Source organism: Schistocerca gregaria, unplaced genomic scaffold (assembly GCF_023897955.1).
Source record: "Schistocerca gregaria isolate iqSchGreg1 unplaced genomic scaffold, iqSchGreg1.2 ptg000077l, whole genome shotgun sequence".
Taxonomy (NCBI): Eukaryota; Metazoa; Arthropoda; class Insecta; order Orthoptera; family Acrididae; genus Schistocerca; species Schistocerca gregaria.
In genome coordinates, this window is record NW_026061710.1 from 25,796,135 (window position 1) to 25,813,567 (window position 17,433).

Genomic DNA, 17,433 nt, shown 5'->3' on the forward strand with positions numbered 1-17,433 from the left:
CACAAACTTCTCCCCAATTCCATTCAATACCTCCTAATTAGTTATGTGATCTACCCATCTAATCTTCAGCAATCTTCTATAGCACCATATTTCGAAAGCTTCTATTCTCTTCTTGCCCAAACTATTTATCGTCCATGTCTCACTTCCATACATGGCTACACTCCGTACAAATACTTTCAGAAAAGACTTCCTGACACTTAAATCTATATTTGATGTTAACAAATTTCTCTTCTTCAAAAACGCTTTCCTTGCAATTGCCAGTCTACATCTTATATCCTCTCTACTTGGACCATCATCAGTTATTTTGCTCCCCAAATAGCAAAACTCCTTTACTACTTCAAGTGTCTCATTTCCTATTTTAATTCCCTCAGCGTTACCCGACGTAATTCGACTACATTCCATTATCATCGTTTTGCTTTTGTTGGTGTTCATCTTATATCTTCCTTTCAAGACACTATCCATTCCTTTCAATTGCTCTTCCAAGTCCTTTGCCCTCACTGACAGAATTACAATGTCATCGCCGAACCTCAAAAGAAAAATTCGGAGTAGGTATTAAAATCCATGGAGAAGAAATAAAAACTTTGTTTACTTCACTGCTTACTGAATATACAGATTGAATAACATCGGTGAGAGGCTACAAACCTGTCTCACTCCTTTCCCAACCACTGATTCCCTTTCATGCCCCTCGACTCTTATAAATGCCATCTTGTTTCTGTACAAATTGTAAATAGCCTTTCGCTCCCTGTATATTACCCATGCCACCTTCAAAATTCAAAGAGAGAAAACTTTTGACAGTGTTGACTGGAATACTCTAAGGAAAGGCCAACCTACGTTTCTAGCTTTTGTAGACATAATCTATTTTCTAAGATAAGTCGTAGGGTCAGTATTGCCTCACGTATTCCAATATTTCCTAACTGATCTTCCCTGAGGTCGGCTTCTACCAGTTTTTCCATTCGTCTGTAAAGAATTCGCGTTAGTATTTGGCAGCCGTGACTTACTAAACTGATAGTTCGGTAATTTTCACATCTGCCAACACCTGCTTCCTTTGGGATTGGAATTATTATATTCTTCTTGAAGTCTGAGGGTAATTTTTCTGTCTCATGCATTTTGGTCACCAGATGGTAGTTTTGTTAGGCGTGGCTGTCCCAAGGCTGTCAGTAGTTCTAATTGAATGTTGTCTACTCCCGGAGCCTTATTTCGACTTAGGTCTTTCAGTGCTTTGTCAAACTCTTGATGCAGTATCATATCTCCTATATCAACTTCATCTACATTTTCCTCCGGTTGTATGATATTGTCCTCAAGAACACCGTCCTTGTATAGATCCTCTATATACTCCTTCCACCTTTCTGGTTTCCCTTCTTTGCTTAGAACTGCGTTTCCATCTCAAATCTTGAAATCCATGCAAGTGGTTCTCTTTTCTCCAAAGGTCTCCTTAATTTTGCTGTACGCAGTGTCTACCTTTCCCCTAGTGACTATCACGACAGCTGTCCCGCAGAAATATGTGGACGGCAATCAGCGCAAAGCGTGTGGCACGTGGTGTCCACACACAAGCAAATATTCTGTTAGGCCAAATTAAGGCAATGGTATGATGCACACAGGAGTAAAAAACAAACCAGTTTGAGATGGGCTATAGTACCGTGTATACACGTATTCTGGGTCTGGTGCACGAGCCATGGACTACTTGGGTTGAGCTTAACGTGAGCTACTGATGTGTTTGGCTTTATTTAGGGCTGTCCACATGTTTCGCTTTCGTTCCTAAGTACAGTGTGGCTGGTGGTTCATAAAGAAAGTTTGCTTCACTCCAGACTTACGTCCATTGTTATTCCGTGGTCACGTGATCGGGCGACATGCTCATATCACTGAGGCCTGTATGCCCTCAAGGTGCACTCCTGTGAGAACATCATTTACCGCATTCACCAGCTAGTAGACATTATAAATAGATTTCATTTGCCGATTACTTGTTTACTCTTTTGGGCAGAGTCAATGTATCTATGGCAAACAAACCTCATCAAGTTCCGTCGCCATGCCATCACTTTATCCTTGTCCCTCAACACATTACAAGTGTACAGCAATAAAGCTAGTTCACTGCGCAACTGGCATGTGAGCAACAATATTAGCCTGTTCCGTCGTCACTGGTGATCCAGATGTGATCTGTGCATAACACTTGGTGAAGAACTTTCGCTGATGTCTGTGACATGGAACCATGAGGTGACAAACCATCGAGTTTTTTGTAATAAGCCTCTACATCCTTACATTTGTCCTAAGCCATCCCTGCTTAGCCATTTTGCACTTCCTGTCGATCTCATTTTTGAGACGGTTATATTCCTTTTTGCCCGCTTCATTTACTGCATTTTTATATTTTCTCCTTTCATCAATTAAATTCAATATATCTTCTGTTACCCAAGGACTTTTACTAGCCCTCGTGTTTTTACTTACTTGATCCACTGCTGCCTTCACTACTTCATCCCTCAAACCTACTCATTCTTCTTCTACTGTATTTGTTTGCCCTATTCCTCTCAATTGCTCTCTTATGCTCTCCTTGAAACTCCTTACAACCTCTGGTTCTTTCAGTTCATCCAGATCCCATCTCCTTAAATTCCCACCTTTTTGCAGTTTATTGAGTTTTAATCTACAGTTCATAACCAATAGATTGTGGTCACAGTCCACATCTGCCCCTGGAAATGTCATACAATTTAAAACCTGGTTCCTAAATCTCTGTCTTATAATTATATAATCTATCTGAAACCTGTCAGTATCTCCAGGCCTCTTCCATGTATACAACCTTCTTTTATGATTCTTGAACCATGTGTTAGCTATGATTAAGTTGTGCTCTGTACAAAATTCTACCAGGCGGCTTCCTCTTTCGTTTATTACCCCCAATCCATCTTCACCTACTACGTTACCTTCTCTCCCTTTTCCTACTGTCGAATTTCTGTCACCCATGACTATTAAATTTTAGTCTCTCTTCACTATCTGAATAATTTCTTTTATTTCATCAATTTCTTCGTCATCTGCAGAGCTGGTTGGCATATAAACTTGTACTACTGTAATAGGCGTGGGCTTCGAATCTATCTTGGCCACAATAATGCGTTCACTATGCTGTTTGTAGTAGCTTACCCGAACTCCTATTTTTTTTAATCATTATTAAGCGTACTCTTGCTTTATCCCTATTTGATTTTGTGTTTATAACCCTGTATTCACCTGACCGGAAATCTTGTTCCTCCTGCCACCGAACTTCACTAATTCCCACTATCTCTAACTTTAACCTGTCCATTTCCCTTTTTTAAATTTTCTAACCTACCTGCGCGATTAATGGGTCTGACATTCCACGCTCCGATTCGTAGAATGCCAGTTTTCTTTCTCCTGATAACGACGTCTCCTTGAGTAGTCCCCGCCCGGAGACCCGAATGGGGGACTATTTTACCACAGGAATATTTTACCCAAGAGGACGCCATCATCATTTAACCATACAGTAAAGCTGCATGCCCTCGGGAAAAATTACGACTGTAGTTTCCACTTACTTTCAGCCGTTCGCAGTACCAGCACAGCAAGGCCGTTTTGGTTAGTGTTACAAGGCCAGATCAGTCAATCATCCAGACAGTTACCCCTGCAACTACTGAAAAGGCTGCTGCCCCTCTTCAGGAACACACGTTTGTCTGGCCTCTCAACAGATACCCCTCCGTTCTTGTTGCACCTACTTTACGGCTATCTTTATCGCTGAGGCACGCAAGGCTCCCCACGAATGGCAAGTTCCAAGGTTCATGGGGGGGGGGGGGGGGCATGTACCATATAGCCATGGAATGAGAGCAGATACACGGGACATTGATCTATGAAGTGACTACAGAAAACGGCGTCCGTCACGCCACGCAAAGAGACATAAGCAATGCATACTTTACCCCTTATTCTCACCTGTACACGAGGACGAGATCTGATCAAGAGATCATTAGTGTTGTCGCTGGCTTGACACACGCAGCGGTTACTCCGGAACTGCTAGAACCGGTGACTGAAGAAGAAATGTTGGATGCCATAGGAAAAGGGCCACCCAATGAGCTACTAGGACCGGATGGGTTACCTCTGGAGATTTATAGGACGTTCCAGAGACTACTGGTGCCCTATTGGACTACTATATGTCAAGAGCTCATGACAATAGAGGCGCAACATCCCGCTGCATTTGTGGAAGGTACCACCATCCCAATCCGTAAACCTCACGGAGGTTCACGTACTACAGTCTACCGACCATTGACTTGGTTGAACCGTGATACGAAAAACTTCACGCGTCGAGTGGCAGCTCGAATTCTGCGTACGACATCCCGTGTCCTATCAATGGATGAGTCATCGATAGGTGGGACGCATAATATCCGCTCCGCCCTGTGCCGCTGATTGCCCTCGCTAAGGTGCGTCGCGTATCGGGAGCTCTGGCTGCGATATTCGTCAAGCATTTGATTGCGTCAGTCATACGTACTAAACTGCTGTTCTTCAGAATAAGCATTACCCCGACGCTTCCTCCGAGGTGTTACTCGTCTCCTACGTGGCGCAACAGGGAAAGCGCTTGTCAACGTTAGACTGTCGAACACCTTGTAAATTCGTCGCTGTGTTACACAGGTACGCCTATTATGGACAATACTGTACGCCTTAGCATTAGAACCTTTGTTAAGCGGGCTGCGACACCGCCTCACGGGTTTGTCTCTTGGTGGCTCCTTTTTTAGGTGCACTGCGTATGCAGATGATCTGATGTTACCTCTTCGTGACGAACGTGATGTTCGCAAAGCATTGGATTGGTTAGCCACTTCGAAGCTTCGAGATGCCGTGTAAATGTACATAAATTAATGGCTTTGAACACTGGCATGGGATGACACCTGCGAGGGTGGCACTGCGCGATAAAATCCGTTGTCTCGGTATCGACTTCACGGACTACATCTCACGCACGACCACCATCAATTATCGGAGTCTCTTGCAAGTGCTGGGCTTGTGGATCTTCGTCTTCGTGTGTAGGAGCTACATCAACGGACCGAATATGTTAACGTCTATCGGGCATCACGAATTCCGCACGTAGCGCAAACACTACCGATGCCTAAACACATAGCTCGGAGCATCGTGGCCGCATTCGGTTCCTTTGTCAGCGCTGGAATGATATTAAAGGTTCGATATTACTCCGTCACCCTTCCAAAAGAACGGGGCGGACTTGGCCTTGTCAGTGTTCACTATCGAGAAGTATTTCTCTTCGTTAGTTTGCACCGCAGGCTTTGGCGACGAAGACCGACCAGCCTCACCGGCCTACTGACGGATGGCCTGGCACCGTGTTCCCTTGACCCTCAGGTCAGACACGGGTGCCCTTTTCCTGATTTGGCAGGCTTTACCTGGAGTACGGCTACCTCCCCGTCTCTCGCTTACCAACAGCCAGTCACCTGCCGCACACTACTTCGCCGCCGGTCGTTTAATGTCGTCGAATTGACGTATTCTACCGTGCACTGGAACGTAGTATGGTGCTCTGTCAACGCGGTGACGCTCGATCCTGGTGTACGTTCGACCTGGTATTCGAGGGACTCTCCATAGGACCCATCTTGCAGATTCGCCTTATGTGTGAACTGCAACGTCTAGAATACAGACCAACACCGGCTCCGTTGTGGGCCAGTGGAAGAGATATGGTGTTTTGAGCGTCAAAGTCTGGCTCTCTTTTTACGTATGTCGCCCTCTTATGCCGATTCCCGCACTCTACTCTACCCGGACGATGTTTATTATCCGAGGACGAAACACAACGCTGTCACGTAGATACAGTGCATGTACTACAGCTATTAAAACATCGATATCTAAGCCTCTTGTGGCGGTAATACAACACTAATGCTGTAGGTAGATAATAAATTTAAACAAATTTAAAGAAATTAATACAAAATTATAGAGATTATATTCAAAGTGAATTGGAAACACGATACTAACTCCCATCGGGTGCTAGAGCAAATTTCGTGAACAGAGTGGATGGTTGTAGTGCTATAATCGTTTAAATAAAGATTTATGTCTAGTTCATGTAATACAGTTATTCATATCTCAGCCTGTTATGGCGGTAGCATGAAAATAATGCTGTAGATAGGCAATAAATTTATAAAAATTTGAACAAATTATATTCGAATTTAAAGGAAACACCATACTAACTCTCATCAGCTGCAAGAATAAACTGCTAGAGCAAATTTCGTGAACATTCTCAAAGTCGGTGGCGAACACACTTGATGGTTGTAGAGGTTCTAATTGTTTAAATAAGGACTTATGTCCAGTGCAAGTAATAGAGCTATCGATATCTTAGCCTCTTATGGCGGTAACACGACACTAATGCTGTAGGTAGATAATAAATTTAAACAAATTATATCCGAATTGAATGAGCAGGCTCTAGTGGAGGCAACACAACACTAACTCCCATGATTTGTGGGACTAAGCTCTTAGAGGCAGTACCACAATCCTCTTGGAAAATGCACGTTAATTTCGCTCTAACTGCTTAATAAGGACTTATGTGTAGAGTTGAATGATTTCATGTAACATACCGACAACCTATATCTCAGCCTCGTGGTGGTAACACACTAATGCCGTAGGTAGATAATAAATTTAAAGAAATCTAATCAAATTTAAACTTATTTAAACAAATTTATAAAAATTATATTCGAATTGAGTGACAATATCATAATAACTTGCATCAGCTGCAGGAGTAAGCTCTTAGAGGAAAATTCGTGAACATTTGACAAGAGCATGGCGAAAACACTTGATAGTGGTACTACCTCTAATGGTTTAAATAAAGACTTATGCCTACTTCCTAGGAAGAGTTGACTTAGGTTAGTGGAGATAGCCAATTCTTTCCCGTCATTTTTTTAGGTTAGTAGAGGTAGCGCAATTGAGCTATCTTCCCTCCAAAAGCCACCATCTTGGATAACGGTAATCGTGTCATCAGCTAACATCAATCGCGTCATCAGTTGCCCCACTACTTGAAGTTACTCATTCTGAAACACTAAATTTTGAAAGTAACGTTAAATGTTATGCAAAAAAAGACGCTCAGTAACCTCAGTGTAACTTAATGCAAAATTTAGAAAACGGGAAGCATTTATTTTTTACTATTGAAAGATTGAACTGAATTACCTTTAAACATATGAGAAATCGGTTTCACTTTTAAAATAACAACAATCAAATAAATACCAAGGTAGCAGAAGTCACTCTCTAAGGTTGATACAGAGTAAATGAAATAGCGCTCTCTTAATTTATATTGTTGTAGCCTACAGTCCTGAGACTGGTTTGATGCAGCTCTCCATGCTACTCTACCGTGTGCAAGCTTCTTCATCTCCCAGTACCTACTGCAACCTACATTCTTCTGAATCTGCTTGGTGTATTCATCTATTGGTCTCCCTCTACGATTTTTACCCTCCACGCTCCCCTCCAACACTACACTGGTGATCTCTTGATGTCTCAGAACATGTTCTAGAAATCGATCCCTTCTTCCAGTCAAGTTGTGCCACAAACTTCTCTTCTCCCCAATCCTATTAAGTACCTCCTCATTAGTTATGTCATCTACCCATCTAATCTTCAGCATTCTTCTGTAGCACCACATTTCGAAAGCTTCTATTCTCTTCTTGTCTAAACTATTTATCGCCCATGTTACACTTCCATACATGGCTACACTCCATACAAATACTTTCAGAAACGACTTCTTGACACCTACATCTATACTCAATGTTAACAGATTTCTCTTCTTCAGATAAGCTTTCCTTGCCGTTGCCAGTCTACATTTTATATCCTCTCTACTTCGACCAACATCAGTTATTTTTCTCCCCAAATAGCAAAACTCCTTTACAACTTTAAGTGTCACATTTCCTAATCTAATACCTTCAGCATCACCCGACTTAATTCGACAACATTCTATTATCCTCGTTTGGCTTTTGTTGATATCATCTTTTATCCTCCTTTCAAGACACTATCCATTCCGCATAACTGCTGTTCGTAGTCCTTTGCTGTCTGTGAGGTTTGCCGATGACATTGAGATGAAATAAAAACTTTGATAGTATTACAATAGATTTTAATACCTACTCCGAATTTTTCTTTTGTTTCCTTCACTGCTTCCTCAATATACAGATTGAATAACATCGGGGCGAAGCTACAAACCTGTCTCACCCCCTTCCCAACCACTGATTCCCTATCATGCCTCTCGACTCTTATAACTGCCATCTGGTTTCTGTACAAATTGTAAATAGCCTTTCGCTCCCTGTATATTACGCCTGCAACCTTCAGAAATTGAAAGAGAGAAAACTTTTGACAGTGTTGACTGGAATACTCTAAGGAAAGGCAAACATACGTTTCTAGCATTTGTAGACTTAATCTATTTTCTAAGATAAGTCGTAGGGTTAGTATTGCCTCACGTATTCCAATATTTCTACGGAATCGAAACTGATCTGCCCTGATGTCGGCTTCTACTAGTTCTTCCAATCGTCTGTAAAGATTTCGCGTTAGTGTTTGGCAGCCGTGACTTATTAAACTGACAGATCGGTAATTTTCGCATCTGTCAATTCCTGCTTTCTTTGGGATTGAAATTATTATATTCTTCTTGAAGTCTGTGGGTATTTCGTCTGCAGATGGTAGAGTTTTGTCACGACTGGCTTTCCCAAGGCTGTCAGTAGTTCTAATGGAATGTTATATACTCCCGGGGCCCTGTTTCGACTCAGGTCTTTCAGTGCTCTCTCAAACTCTTCACGCAGTATCGTATCTCCCATTTCATCTTCATCTACATACTCTTCCATTTCCATAAAATTGTCCTCAAGTACATCGCCCTTGCATAGACCCTCTATATACTCCTTCCACCTTTCTGCTTTCCCTTCTTTGCTTAGAACTGGGTTTCCATCGGAGCTCTTGATATTCATGCAGTTGGTTCTCTTTTCTCAAACGGTCTCTAATTTTCCTGTAGGCAGTATCTATCTTCCCCCAAGTGAGATAAGCCTCCTCATCCTTACATTTGTCCTGTAGCCAACCCTGCTTAGCCATTTTGCACTTCCTGTGGTTCTCATTTTTGCCTGCTTCATTTTCGGCATTTTTATATTTTCTCCGTTCATCAATTAAATTCAATATATCTTCTGTTACCCAAGGATTTCTGCTAGCACTTGTCTTTTTACCTACTTGTCCTCTGCTGCATTCACTATTTCATCCCTCACAGCTACCCACTCTTCATCTACTGTATTCCTTTCCTCATTCTTTCAATTGTTCCCTTATGCTCCCCCTGAAATTCTGTACAACCTCTGGTTTAGTCAGTTTATCCAGGTCCCATGTACTTAAATTTCCACCTTTTTGCAGTTTCTTCAGTTTTAATCTACTGTTCATAACCAATAGATTGTGGTAAGAGTCCACATCTGCCCCTGGAAATCTCTTAGACTATACAACGGTAAGATACAACTTAAAACCTGGTTCCTAAATCTCTATCGGATACCTGCTAGTATCACCAGGATTCTTCCATGTATACAACCTTCTCTTACGATTCTTGAACCAAGTGTTGGCTTTGATTAAGTTGGGCTCTGTGCAAAATTCTACCAGGCTGCTTCCTCTTTCATATCTTACCCTCCATCTACATCTACATGACTACTCTGCAATTCATATTTAAGTGCTTGGCAGAGGGTTCATCGAACCACATTCATTCTATCTCTCTACCATTCCACTCCCGATCAGCGCGCGGGAAAAACGAACACCTAATTCTTTCTGTTCGAGCTCTAATTTCTCTTAATTTATTTTGATGATCATTCCTTCCTATGTAGGTTTGGCTCAACAAAATATTTTCGCATTAGGAAGAGAAAGTTGGTGACCGAAATTTCGTAAATAGATCTCGCCGCGACGGAACACGTCTTTGCTTTAATGACTTCCACCCCAACTCGCGTATCATATCTGCCACACTCTCTCCCCTATTACGCGATGATACAAAAGGAGCTGCCATTTTTTGCACCCTTTCAATGTCCTCCGCCTATCCCACCTGCTAAGGATCCCACAAGGCGCAGCAATATTCTAACAGAGGACGAACGAGTGTAGTGTAAGCTGTCTCTTCAGTGGACTTGCTGCATCTTCTAAGTGTCCCGCCAATGAAACGCAACCTTTGGCTCGCCTTACCCACAGTATTATCTATGTGCTCTTTCCAACTGAAGTTGTTCGTAATTTTAACACCCAGGTTCTTAGTTGAATTGACAGCCTTGAGAATTGTACTATTTATCGAGTAATCGAACTCCAGCGGATTTCTTTTGGAACTCATGTGGATCACCTCAGACTTTTCGTTATTTACCAACTGCCACCTGCCGCACCATACAGCAATCTTTTCTAAATTGCTTTGCAACTGATACTGGTCTTCGGATGACCTTACTAGACGGTATATTACAGCATCATCTGCGATCGACCTAAGAGAACCCAGGTCATTTATATAGATCAGGAACAGCAGAGGTCCCAGGGCGCTTCCCTGGGGATCACCTGATATCACTTCAGTTTTACTCAATGATTTGCCGGCTATTACTACGAACCGCGACCTTCCTGACAGGAAATCACGAATCCAGTCACATAACTGAGACGATACCCCATAGGCGCGCAGCTTGATTAGAAGGCGCTTTTGAGGAACGGTATCAAAAGTTTTCCGGAAATCTAGAAATACTGAATGAACTTGAGATCCCCTGTCGATAGCGGCCATTGCTTCGTACGAATAAAGAGCTAGTTGCGTTGCACAATAACGATGTTTTCTGAAACAATACTGATTACGTATCAATAGATCGTTCCCTTCGAGTTGACTCATAATGTTTGAATACAGTATATGCTCCAAAACCCTACTGCAAACCGACGTCAATGATATAGGTCTGTAGTTAAATGGATTACTCCTACTACCCTTCTTGAACACTGGTGCGACCTGCGCAATTTTCCAATCTGTAGGTACAGGTCTATCGGTGAGCGAGTGGTTGTAAAGGGTTGCTACGTAAGGAGCTATTGTACCATCGTAATCTAAAAGGAACCTAATCGGTATATAATCTAGACCTGAAGACTTGCCCATATCAAGCGATTAGAGTTGCTTCGCAACCCCGAAGGTATCTACTTCTAAGAAACTCATGCTAGCAGCTGTTTGTGTTTCAAATTCTGGAATGTTCTGTTCGTCTTCCCTGGTAAAGTAATTTCGGAAAACTGGGTTCAGTAAGTTCGCTTTACCTTCACAGTCGTCGGTAACAGTACCATCGGCACTGCGCGACGAAAGTATTGACTGCGTCTTGCCGCTTGTGTACTTTAGATACGACCAGAATTTCTTCGGATTTTCTACCAAACTTCGAGACAATGTTTTGTTGTGGAACCTATTAAAAGCATCTCGCATCGAAGTACGTGCCAAATTTCGCATGTCTGTAAATTTTAGCCAATCTTCGGGATTTCGCATTCTTCTGAACTTCGCATGCTTTTTCAGTTGCCTCTGCAATAGCGTTCGGCCCTGTTTTGTGTACCATTGGGGGATCCGTTCCATCTCTTACCAATTCATGATGTATGAACCTCTCAATTGCTGTTGCTACTATATCTTTGAATTTGAGCCACATCTCGTCTACATTTGCGTAGTCAGTTCGGAAGGAATGGAGACTGTCTCTTAGGAAGGCTTCTAGTGACACTTCATCCGCTTTTATTTTGCGTTTGTTTCTGGTGGATTTGGAAGAAATGGCATTGAGCCTAGCTACAACGACCTTGTGATCACTAATCCCTGTATCAGCCACAAACAGTCCAGAGCTAATAGCATCATGACTAAGAGGTCAAGTGTGTTTTCGCAACCATTTACAATTCATGTGGGTTCGTGGACTAACTGCTCGAAACAATTTTCGGAGAAAGCATTTAGGACAATCTCGGAATATGTTTTCGCCTACCAACGGTTTTGAACAAGTATTTTTGCCAACATAACGAGGGAAGGTTGAAGTCCCCACCAACTATAACCGTTAGAGTGAGGGTATTTATTTGTTACGAGACTCAAATTTTCTCTGAACTGTTCAGCAGCTATATCATCGGAGTCTGGGGGTCTGTAGGAGGAGCCAATTCAGTTGTTAAGTATAACCACCACACATACGAATTCGCACTGAGTACCTACTTCGGCTTCACTACAAGATAAACCACTACTGACAGACACAAACAGTCCACCACCAATTCTGCCTAATCTATCTTTCCTGAACACCGTCTGAGACTTTGTAAAGGTTTCTGCAGAACTTATTTCAGGCTTTAGCCAGCTTTCTGTACCTATAACGATTTCAGCTTCTGTGCTTTCTATTAGCGCTTGAAGCTCAGGGACTTTCCCAGCACAACTACAACAATTTACAACTGCAATTCTGACTGTTCCTTGATCCAAGCACGTCCTGTATGTGCTATGAACCCTTTGAGATTGCAGCCCTCCCCGTACTTTCCCGAGGCCTTCTAACCTAAAAAACTGCCCAGTCCATGCCACACAGCCTCCGCTACCCGTGTAGCCGCCAGCTTAGTGTAGTGAACTCCTGACCTATTCAGCGGAACCCGAAACCCCACCATCCTCTGACGCAAGTCAAGGAATCTGCAGCCAACACGGTCGCAAAACCGTCTGAGCCTCTGACCCTCAGACCCTCCACCCGGCTCTGCATCAAAGGTCCGCAGTCGGTTCTGTCAACGATGCTGCAGATGGAGAGCTCTGCCTTCATCTAGTAAGCAAGACCGGCAACCTTCACCAAATCAGATAGCCGCTGGAATCCAGAGAGAATTTCATCAGATCCAAAGCGACACTTGTCATTAGTGGCGACATGTGCCACCACCTGCAGCTGTCTGCACCCTGTGTTCTTCATGGCATCCGGAAGTACCATTTCCACATCAGGAATGACTCCTCCGGAAATGCACATGGAGTGCACACTGGATTTCTTCCCCTTCTTAGCCGCCATATCCCTAAGGGGCCCCATTACGCGCTACTACAAACAACATAGTGAACGCATTTTGTGGCCAAGATAGACACGAAGCCCACGTCTACTACACTAGTATAAGTTTATATGCCAATTAGCCCTGCAGATGAAGAAATTGAAGCAACTGAAGGCCAATCCATATTCAGCTACTATGTTTCTTCTCTCCCTTTTCTTACTACCGAATTCCAGTCACCCATGACTATTTAATTTTCGTCTTCCTTCACCATCTGAAGAAATTTATGATGAAATAAAAGAAATTATTCAATTTCTTCGTCATCTGCAGAGCTAGTTGGCATATAAACTTGTACTACTGTAGTAGGCGTGGGCTTCGTGTCTATCTTGGCCACAATAATGCGTTCACTATGCTGTTTGTAGTAGCTTACCCGAACTCCTATTTTTTATTCATTATTAAACCTACTCCTGCATTACCCCTATTTGATTTTGTATTTATAACCCTGTATTCACCTGACCAGAAGTCTTGTTCCTCCTGCCACTGAACTTCTCTAATTCCCACTATATCTATTTGTAACCTATCAATTTCCCTTCTTCAATTTTCTAACCTACCTGCGCGATTAATGGGTCTGACATTCCACGCTCCGATTCGTAGAATGCCAGTTTTCTTTCTCCTGATAACGATATCCCCTTGAGTAGCCCCGCCCGGAGATCCAAATGGGGGACTATTTTTCCACCGGAATATTTTACCCAAGAGGACGCCATCATCATTAAGCATACAGTAAAGGTGTATGCCCTCGGGAAAAATTACGGCTGTAGTTTCCCCTTGCTTTCAACCGTTCGCAGAACCAGCACAGCAACGCCGTTTTGATTAGTGTTACAGGGTTAGATCAGTCAATCATCCAGACTGTTGCCCCTGCAACTACTGAAGAGGCTGCTGCATCTCTTCAGGGACCACACATTTGCCTGGTCTCTCTACTGATACCCCTCCATTGTGGTTACACAAACGTAACGGCTATCTGTATCGCTGAGGCACGCAAGCCTCCCTACCAACGGCAAGGTCCATGGTTCATGTGGGAGATTTATATTGTATCTGTAGTTATTTGTTTTGCCAGCGAAACTTACTTTGCTGTAAGTAGCTTCTGTTAAGCAATACAACAATGTAGTTACTAAGGCAGAAAATTTAGACTGAAACTGGTCAGTATGAAGTACACGAAACTAGCAGTAAATATTTAATCAGTTTTGATATTCATATGACACTCGACGATTGCATGGAAAGGAAAGGAACCCTGCATGGTAATAATGTATGAGGACAATGCAACACAGGTGTCCTAGAAATTTTAACTTTTGCTAGTTATTATTCAAGTTATTCACACTCTGTGAATGAAATGTTGCTGGTTGAAGCCTCTCTACACTACAATGTTTGTCAATTAACAGTCCTTCGATATTGTAGCTGTGCGGATGACAAGTATGTAGCCGACGACAATGCGGAGCTGCTGTTGCTGCTGCTGCTTGATGAGAGGAACCCCGAGTCGTCTCCAGAGCCACGGATACATACGGGACAGGCAACAGTTGAAACTGCAGCTTCCCCTGCCGGTCCACTCCTACCGTGCTCTCAGTAATCGCAGGTTAACGAGTGAGGGATGTCTACACTGGCGCGAGTATAGGTACACACCGGGTCGGCCGGAGCGTTCAACAAACACTTCCGTACTCTTTCATGACACAAACTGCTCTGCCTCCCATCTGCACGCCACGCGACAGAGGCTCTCCATGCGCAAAGATAAACATCGGTACAGCTATTATCATTTCGTCTTTGCTATTGATACATCTCAATAAAGTTCCCTTGGCTATTACCCGGCAATTTATAATACTTCTATTATAATTACAATTAATTATATACAGTCAAATTTTTATTTAATACGTATTCGAAGTATTGATGTATTTAGTTTCTGTAGTACAGCATATAGCATCAGAATCAAGAGTATAGTGCAAGATATCAACGAAAATTAAACGGCGAAAATTTTGGATGTTGCAGACGGTACTTTGTCTGCATTTTTGGTGTTATACCCTCTATGAGACATGTGTATATTGATGATTACCCGGTACACGCCTGATCACGTGGTACCGTAGACATGCCAGAAAATGGAGAGACACCGAAATCCATTGCAAATAAATACATAAAAAACCACATTTAGACGTCAACTGCTAGGAGTCTCACGCGTACATCTGAAGGACTATCTCATGTATATATGTTTGAGGGAATCCCATCATTCCCAGAGTGACAGGTAGGTATGGCAACTCGCCGGACAATGATGTGACCGCCCAACATTCACCAAGCTTTTGTATGCACAGAAAGGACATCCACTTGCTTTGCCTGTAAGTTAGGACGATAATTGTCCGTGGATGATACTGAGGCCAAGAAGATTTACTAATCATCAGGATACAGTGGTTGCGAATGCTGAGAGATATCGTAAACCAACCATTAACCAGGAAAGGAATCCTTTTACATTGACAATCTTTTTGTGAAATACGTCTCTTTTTTATGTGTGTGGCAAAGGCATTGCCCAACCGTAAGGGAAGCTGCTAAGAAGTAATTCAGCTGACTGCTTGTAGAATCCTATCTGGCTAATCAAACGTAAAGAAACGACCACGGTGAATAAAGTGCTCGGAATACTGCTACATCCAGTAACTGACCTGTGCTGATATTTCGTCCGAGACTTCTTCGTAGCCGTAATATTCTTCACAGATGTCAGCATCTTCCGAATTGCTGTTTTATATTTTTTATTGATGTCAGAGTATGTGTTACTCGATACATATATCTCGCTTACTAAGTGGAATGGTGCTACGAAGGTAAGTTCACCCAAAGTTTCAAGAATTCTGAAGGAATTTCGTCTACTACAGCTGCCTTATTTTGATTTATGTGTTTCAGTGCTCTTCGGCAGCTGCTGTTGTTATAACGTCAAAACTCAGAGATTGAAAAATATTCCCGTTACGAGCAATACTATCGCTGAAATGGGTAGTTTGAAGCCCGAGAAGTTGTCAGATACTACCCTACGCCTTGTACTGTTCATGAACGCCTGCGGTTCAGCGGGGCAACCTCATGGCTGGATGCACGTTCCCCTCCCGCTGCGGCATCCCGTCACACCGATAAGCTCTGCGGACTGCCGTGTCTCATGCAGAAAAGGTATTTGTCTGGTGCATAAGTTCTAACGTAACACAGACGTTTATCAATAATACATTCTCCTTCTCTATTTAAAACAATCCGTCAACGCTGGAGTACGTTTTATATTCCGCGACTGTGGAAATCACGTGGTTTTGAGGCGAAGAACTCGTCGAGCCATATTCATAGAGCATCTTCATTGGAAAGGGAAGTTCCTTCAAGGTTGTATCTGTGTTTGAGGACACCAGATCAGCTGAATAACGTGGTTGCGGAAGGACTCCCCAACACAACTCCCGTATAGTGTCTTCCCTCAGCCTAGCAAAATGCGGGTGGTCATTATCGTGGAGTAGCATCACTTCACGCGGTCTTCCTCCTTGTCGTTCTTGGATTGCGTCTGCAAAACGTCTCGGTTGCTGAGAATAAACGTCAGCAGTGATGGTTACACTTCGGGGAAGCAATTCGTAGCGCACTAGATGCATAACATCATCTTTTGTAGATGATTACAGGTCGTTGTTCGGGGAGTTGCTGCTTTGCTGGGCTCAACCATTCCTTTCGTTTCCCTGTGTTAGCATTGTTGTTGTTTGCTGTCTTCAGTTCTGAGACTGGCTTGATGCAACTCTCCATGCTACTCTATCCTGTGCAAGCTTCTTCATCTCCCAGTACCTACTGCAACCTTCATCCTTTTGAATCTGCGTAGTGTATTCATCTCTTGGTCTCCGTCTAATCTCTTGGTCTCCGTCTACGATTTTTACCCTCCACGCTGTCCTCCAGTGCTAAATTTGTGATCCCTTGATGCCTCAGAACATGTCCTACCAACCGGTCCCTTCTTCTTGTCAAGTTGTGCCACAAATTCCTCTTCTCCCGAATTCTATTCAATACTTCATCATTAGTTATGTGATCTACCCATCTAATCTTTAGCATACTTCTGTAGCACCACATTTCGAAAGCTTCTATTCTCTTCTTGTCCAAACTATTTATCGTCATGTTTCACTTCCATCGTCATGTTTCACTTCCATACACGGCTGTCGTGCGGTAGCGTTCTCGCTTCCCACGCCCGGGTTCCCGGGTACGATTCCCGGCGGGGTCAGGGATTTTCTCTGCCTCGTGATGACTGCGTGTTGTGTGCTGTCCTTAGGCTAGTTCGGTTTAAGTAGTTCTAAGTTCTAGGGGACTGATGACCATAGATGTTAAGTCCCATAGTGCTCAGAGCCATTTGAACCATTTGAACCATACATGACTACACTCCATACAAATACTTTCAGAAACGACTTCCTCACACTGAAATCTATACTCGATGTTAACAAATTTTTCTTCTTCAGAAACGCTTTCCTTGCCATTGCCAGTGTATATTCTATATCCTCTGTACTTCGACCATCATCAGTTATTTTGCACCCCAAT